This window comes from Teleopsis dalmanni, chromosome 1, assembly GCF_002237135.1.
Source record: "Teleopsis dalmanni isolate 2A chromosome 1, ASM223713v2, whole genome shotgun sequence".
Lineage (NCBI taxonomy): Eukaryota > Metazoa > Arthropoda > Insecta > Diptera > Diopsidae > Teleopsis > Teleopsis dalmanni.
This window is the reverse complement of record NC_051846.1, coordinates 94709981-94717133: the sequence shown is the minus strand read 5'-3', so window position 1 is coordinate 94717133 and position 7153 is coordinate 94709981.

Below are 7153 nucleotides of genomic sequence, written 5' to 3'. Positions count from 1 at the left end.
GACAAACGCTTAACGGAAATATATTGAAACAAAAAGGACTCAAAGGAAACTCAAGGCTATAAGCAATCGCTAGCTAATCAGATGTCAGTCTCCCTTATGTTTAGAGTGTAATGTCTTGTTATACAATCAAGTCATTAAGCCAATCTAGATATATGGCAATGCCTGTTCGTCACATGTAGAAATCCTGCAAAGAGTGCAAGCAAAGATTCTAAGAATAATAACTGATGCACCCTGGTATATTAGAAATGAAAACATACATTTTGATTCGGGAGTTCCGATGGTTAAAGTCGATTTCGAGAGAATAAGGCAGAAACATATTTCAAACCTTGAAAACCATGTGAATCCGCTATCTTGATCTCTTGCTAATATGACGAACGTTTCTAGACAGAAACGGAATGATAGACCCGCAATCCTGCTTTCCTAAAGATCATCCTGATTAAATCAACTTATACGCCGTGATATCTGATAAATAAGCCCTGGCTACCTATTTAGAAGACCCTTAAAAAAACTTTTAAATCATTATATTTTTCATTATAGTATATTTATATAAAATAATTTGCAATGTAATGTTATAAGTATTTAATAGTACATTTACACTATCTCATTTAGTCGGTTTTGCTCATTATAATCACTACTGAGCATGATTTACCATACAAAGAGCTTTCATATAAATGAGCTGATTTATTGTAAATCATTTCATTTTAGACCAAAATTGTCGAATGCAACCCTTAAAAATAAATTTTCCACAAGGGAAATGACCAAAATTTTAAATATGTGTCATATATTTTTAAATATAAAATGTAAACAAACAACAAGTGAGCTGTAAACAAGTACTCTGAGAAAGTGAGTATTAAATACAATCTGTTTATTATAAAATTTGTTTATTTCAGATGGATTCAAGTCAATGGCAAAAAGAAGTACGTACTAGTATTTAATAAAATTTTTTGTTTTCATAAATTGAATATGCAATACATATTTAAATAATTGATTTTAGATTAATTTAATCAAATATTATTTTCAGACACATAAAATGAAGAGAAGGAGAAATGCTTGGGAGGAAATATGGGAGGAAAGACTACCACAATTACGCACATATTTTCAATGAGATGGCAACAGAACTTCAGAATAAGGGTTTTTTGGTCACTTCGATAGAAGTGCAAACAAAGGTCCATAACTTCAAATTTGTTTAAGTTTTTCAAAATAATGAATGTGTTTATTAATCACACCAGGGCCCGTCATCAAATGATGCATCGTTTCTGTCGCCATGCTCTTCTCCACCGATAAATCCAATATCTACGTCAGAAGATTCTGAAACACCTGCAAAAAAAATTAAGGCAATTTGAATGACACTCTTTTGGAAAAATTTCAGAATCTTGTAACCGTAATGAAAATACGTGTTATTTTCGGTTCGAGTAGTTTATTAATATTGAGTTAGAAATGATTCTTAATATTAAAGCGAAGCTCAGCGGACAGTTGTCTTGAGCTAAGCATTACATAGTTTCTTATCGCTAAGTACATAACGTCGCAGCGTATGTACATCTTATTCTAATAAGTGTGCATATGTGTAATTGCTGCTTCAGCATAAACTCACAGACGGTTAAGTACGTCGTGTGAGGTTTCGTATTCCCGTTGCATAAACAGTGCAACAAAGTATGGGAATGGAATGTTAATAAAATAAGTTAATAAAATATATATCTGACACACATATACACACTACACCTCCTCTTTTTGGAGAATGATTTTACAATTGAAAATTTGTAAAATTTTTGATTATAAAATTATTCTTGAAAAATAAAAAAAATTAAATATAGTTTATATTTAATATTGATCATGTTTGTATTTTATATAAATAATTTTTTTTTTTTTTTTTTTGTATATACATATATTTTTTTTTTTTTTTTTTTTTTGTATAACAAAATTATATTTAGAATGTTTAAAACAGAATTAAAACTGTGATTGAAGTAAAACAATTATAATTAATAAAATCCACAAAATACATTAGATGAAAAAGAAAACAAATATATATATTTTTTTTTTTTTTTCGGTTATTTCTTTTTAAGTCTGTCACTGTGCACAATAGTCGTCTTGTTATCTTCATCTCGAATCGTCACATTATTATTACTATCTAATTTTACTACTACAAATGGGCCCTTATATCTATTACTTAACTTATGGCTACCTTCATTTTTAAGGTATACTTCATCACCTACAGCTATTTCTATTCTATTTATATTTTTATCGTATCTTAATTTTTGTTTTTCTTTGGCTCGTTCTATCATTGTTCGAGCTTTTAATGTTGCATTTTGCAACTTAAATTTTATCTCTTTTTCATAGGCATCGATATTATAAATAGGATCGAGTGTGCCTGTGAAATCGAAGTCATTTGGTATTTTCCCGAATACTAGTTCATAAGGGCAGTATCCATGTACTGTCGATGGTGTTGTGTTATAGCAATATTGGAAATATGCACACCATTCATCCCAATCATTTCTGTTAACAGAGATGTACGATCTCATGTACTCATTAAAAGTTCGATGACTACGTTCCACCGTACCTAATGTTTGATGATGATGAGGTGTAGAAAATGTGTTTTCAATTTTGAGCAACTTTGTTACTTCCTGAAATATTTGATTTTTATATTCAGTTCCCATATCTGTTATTATTTTTTTCATGGGACCATATGTTAATATAAAATTTTCACATATTCCTTTTGCTATTATTTTTGCATGCTTACTTTTAACTGGTATTACTACCATATATTTCGTAAGATCACAAATTATTGTTATCGCATACTCATTACCAAATTCTGTTTTTGGTAATGGGCCTACTGTATCTATCAACACAGTATCAAATGCTCTAGTCGGGGTTGGTGTTAAAATCAGGGGACTCTTTATATGTTTATGAGTCTTATTTTTTATGCACAAAGTGCAATTTTTTACGTAATTTCTTACATGCTGAGTCATATTACTCCATGCATATTTTTCTTGTATCTTTTTCAATGTACGACGAATTCCTGGGTGGCCACCTTTAACAGGATTGTCGTGATATTCCTTAATGATTTTCTGTATAGTGTCTCGATCGTACACTTTCTGTAATTTTGGTGTTAACACTAGTGTTATTTGTTTGTTTAGTATTTTATTGCCCACTTCTTTGAATTCATTCACCCGGGTGTATTTAAATATATTGTCATTTAATGACATTTTCAATTTCGTAAAATTCTGATTACCGGCTTCTTTATTTAGCCTAGAAAAGAATTGTCCTAAGTCAATTTTTCCTTTTGCAATCAATGAATTTACGTCAAATTCACTAAGTATCTTGCGACCTTTTCTGAAATAAATCATTTGGTCTTTAAGTACTAGTGCGACATGTCTTTTGAATTCATTTCTATTCAGCGCTTCATATATTTTGGGCTTTGCGATCGCTTTTTCTTTATTTACTTCTATAGTCTTTTTAATTTGTTTAGATTGTTGACGTGTTATGACGTTAACATTATTTTCTCTTGCAAGGTTTTTAATATCTTCAAAATTTATTCTAGACAGCGCATCGGCTGTATGATTTTCTTGGCCCTTCAAGTACTCTATTTCAAAATCATACTCTTCTAAATCTAGCCTCATTCTTGTTAGTTTGGACGATGGGTTCTTTAAAGAAAATAAATAGGTTAGGGGCCTGTGGTCACTTCTTACTAGGAATCGTTTACCATATATATATGGTTTATAGTATTTAATTGCCCAGTGTATTGCCGTAAGTTCTTGTTCTATTGTGGACTTGTTGCTTTCACCTTTTGTGAATGCTTTCGAAGCGTATGAGACAGGTAGTTGCATACCATTGTATTCCTGACTTAAAATAGCACCGCATGCATATTTACTAGCGTCAGTGGTAATGCAGAAAGTTTTTTCAAAGTTTGGATATTGTAATATATTTGGGCTCATTAGTTGTTGCCTAAAGTATTGGAATGCATTCTCGCAGTCCTTAGTCCATTTGAATGGGGTGTTCTTCTTGCATAAATTCGTTATATGACGAGATGATTCAGCAAAATTAGGAATAAATCGTCTGTAGTAATTACAGAAAGCTACAAAGCGTTTAACTTCATCACCATTTTTTGGTGTTGGATAATCTTGAATGATTTTAAATTTGCTATCATCAGGTAGTATCCCTCTGTCCGTACATTTGTGTCCAAGAAAAGTCACTTCGTGACTGAAAAAAGAACATTTATCGGGGTGTAATTTAAGGTTGTGTTTTCTACACACCTGGAAAACATTTTCTAAATTAATCAACATATGATTTTCTGAGCATCCAATGACTACTAAGTCATCCATGTAAAGAAATGCTTGTTCAGGTGTTAATCCAGAAAACGCTAACGACATCATTCTTTGAAAAGAATTTGGGGCAATTTTCAATCAATAAGGTAACCGTTTAAATCGAAATGATCCTTTGTCCGTAGAAAAGGAGGTTACATCTCTAGATTCCTTTTCGAGCTCAATTTGGTGAAAACCTGACATTAAGTCAAGGCATGAGAAATACTTTGCTCGACCTAACTGATCTAAGATATCATCTATTCTCGGTAGTGGGAATTTGTCGGCAATAAGTTTTTTATTAATTTGCCTGTAATCAACCACCAATCTCCATCGTTTATTTGTAGTTCCCGGTAATGATTTTTTCGGAACTAGTAGTATTGGGCTATTATAAGGTGATGTTGAGGGTTCAACTATATCATCTGCTATGAGTTTATCAACCTGATTATATATTTCCTCTTTTTGGCTATGGGGAAGCCTATAGTTTTTTATGTAAGAGGGTTCATTGGTATTTAGTCTCAGTTTCTGTTTATAAAAGTTATTTACTGATATTTTATCAGTTTCTAAAGCAAACACATCTATATATTTATTGCAAAGATTTTCCAACTTTCCTTTAACAAATTTTGGAAAATGTTTCGATAGTTTATTTAGCTTTTCTTTAGTTTTCATGTCAGACTCAAAATTTAATTCTTGTATGTCATAATCATGTAAACTTTCGGTTTTAATGTCATAATTTTTAATGACAACATGTTTATTTGTTGTGTTTACAATTCTAACATATGAATGTGAATTGTTAACTATAGTGTTTGCTATGAAAATGCCATCACTTATTTGTTGGTTTGGAATTAATACAGTTTCAGATGATTCATTAAGAATAATTTTACGAATTGCTTCAGATCTAGCAGGTAATGCTATTGTATTACTTGAGGGTGCATCGTGCAAAGGAATTGCGATGTCTTCCGGAAAGTCATCTGGTCTAAGTATTATCCAGTCTTGGTCACGTTTATAATCAAGTATACAATTGTATTTCTTGATGAAATCCAGACCAATGATGCCATGAGAAGGTATTGGAAAATCATCTTGTATTACATGAAAATCATGTTTAATTAAGATATTTTCAACTTTAAGATCAATTGTGATGGTTCCTAATGTTGTGACTATTCCTTGTCCTATACCTTTAAGGTTTACAGTGTGGGAAGTTTTAATGCTTCCAATTAAAATACTACTAACTTTTATAAGTGATATGTCCGCTCCTGTGTCAACTATAAATGTTGAAACATTTTCATTAGTACTAGTGCGAACTTTAATGAAACTACTTAAATTAAGGTTGATATTGAAAATAGCTTTTTGATTTATGTACTTGGGCCTTCTTGGTTTTCCAACGGTCTTGCTTCCGTCACTCTAACATTTCTGTTATGATTTAGGACTCTACTTGTATTTTGGTAACCTGTATAATTATTACCTTGATAAGTAAAATTATTAAAGTTCCTTCCTCTACCACGGTAGTTTGATCTGCCTCTATAATTTCTATAGTTGCCTCTATAGTTACGATAAGAATTTCCACCTCGGTACTGATTTCTGTTTACTTCCTTTCGGATATTCAGTACAGCATTTTGACCTAAAACATTAGTACAACTATTCACAAATTTTGTGACCGCATCGTTCATGTTATTAAACTCTCCTGCTTCCATAATAAGTTTAACTCTATCATGGCTGCAGTTAGCAGTCATAGCTTTAACGGCTATATCTGTAGCGTATCTATTGGCAGTACTCGATGGTACACCATCGGAGATATAAGCAGACTCCAAGGTTTTAGCTAATTCTTCGATCTCTTTAGTATAGACATTAGCTGATTTATTATTTTGCTTTATGTTCATTATTTTTGCAACAATGACCTTAGGAGACTCTCCTTTTACGCTGTTTCGCAACTTTTGTATTACTTCAGATAGGGTGTTTTCTGAAGTTATTAAGTTACGAGCCGTACCTTTTAACTTAGTTTTTATTAGATTTACAGCGACCACTTCATGTTCACCTGTAAACGTTCGTAATAGTTGCAATGCGTCTATAAACGAGGTTAAATTTTCTGATTTGCCATCAAAATCAAGAATGATTCTGGAGGCTGTATTAAGAAATTCTACTACCGTTTGTGTCATATTTAAATTTTCTGGAGATAATTCTACTACTTCTGACAGTGCGTCCTCTGACGCGGATGTTTCTATTTCACTACCTATTTTTGTTTCTTTTTTCAATTCTAATCCTCTTTGGACTAAAAGTTTAGCTAACTTTTCTTCGTATTCTTTTAATATTTTAGAAGTAGTCTTTTTCTGTTCTAATGTTAGAACTTTATTGTTATTATTAACTATTTGTTTCGCTAGTTCAAAATTGTAAGTCAAGTTACTGAAATGCCTATCAAAAGTTTCTTTTGTTACTCTTATTTTACTGCAGACTGCAAAAGATTTTGTAAAACTTAGTCTATATAGTTTTAGTTTTTGTAAAATTTCAGTCCATTCCATTTAGGTTTAAATAGACTAGAAATATAAAATTTGTGGCATGCTATTGGTTTAGGTTTAGATAACGAATTGTTAATAACATATGTATGTAGTACTAATATCCAGTAAACTACCATAATTATAAAATACCATACAATAGCGCACCACATTTTAATTTTTTTTTTCATATAAAATTCAGAAATACAATTATAAAAATATAGATAAACAAAATACTATATTACAAATTTAGATATTTATATATTTATATATTTATAAAATTAATTTTTTTTTTTTTTGGTTTTTAGATCACGTTCTCAACGGATGCGGCTCTTGTAAGATACTTTCTTTTTAATGTTCTTTTATGGATTTTAT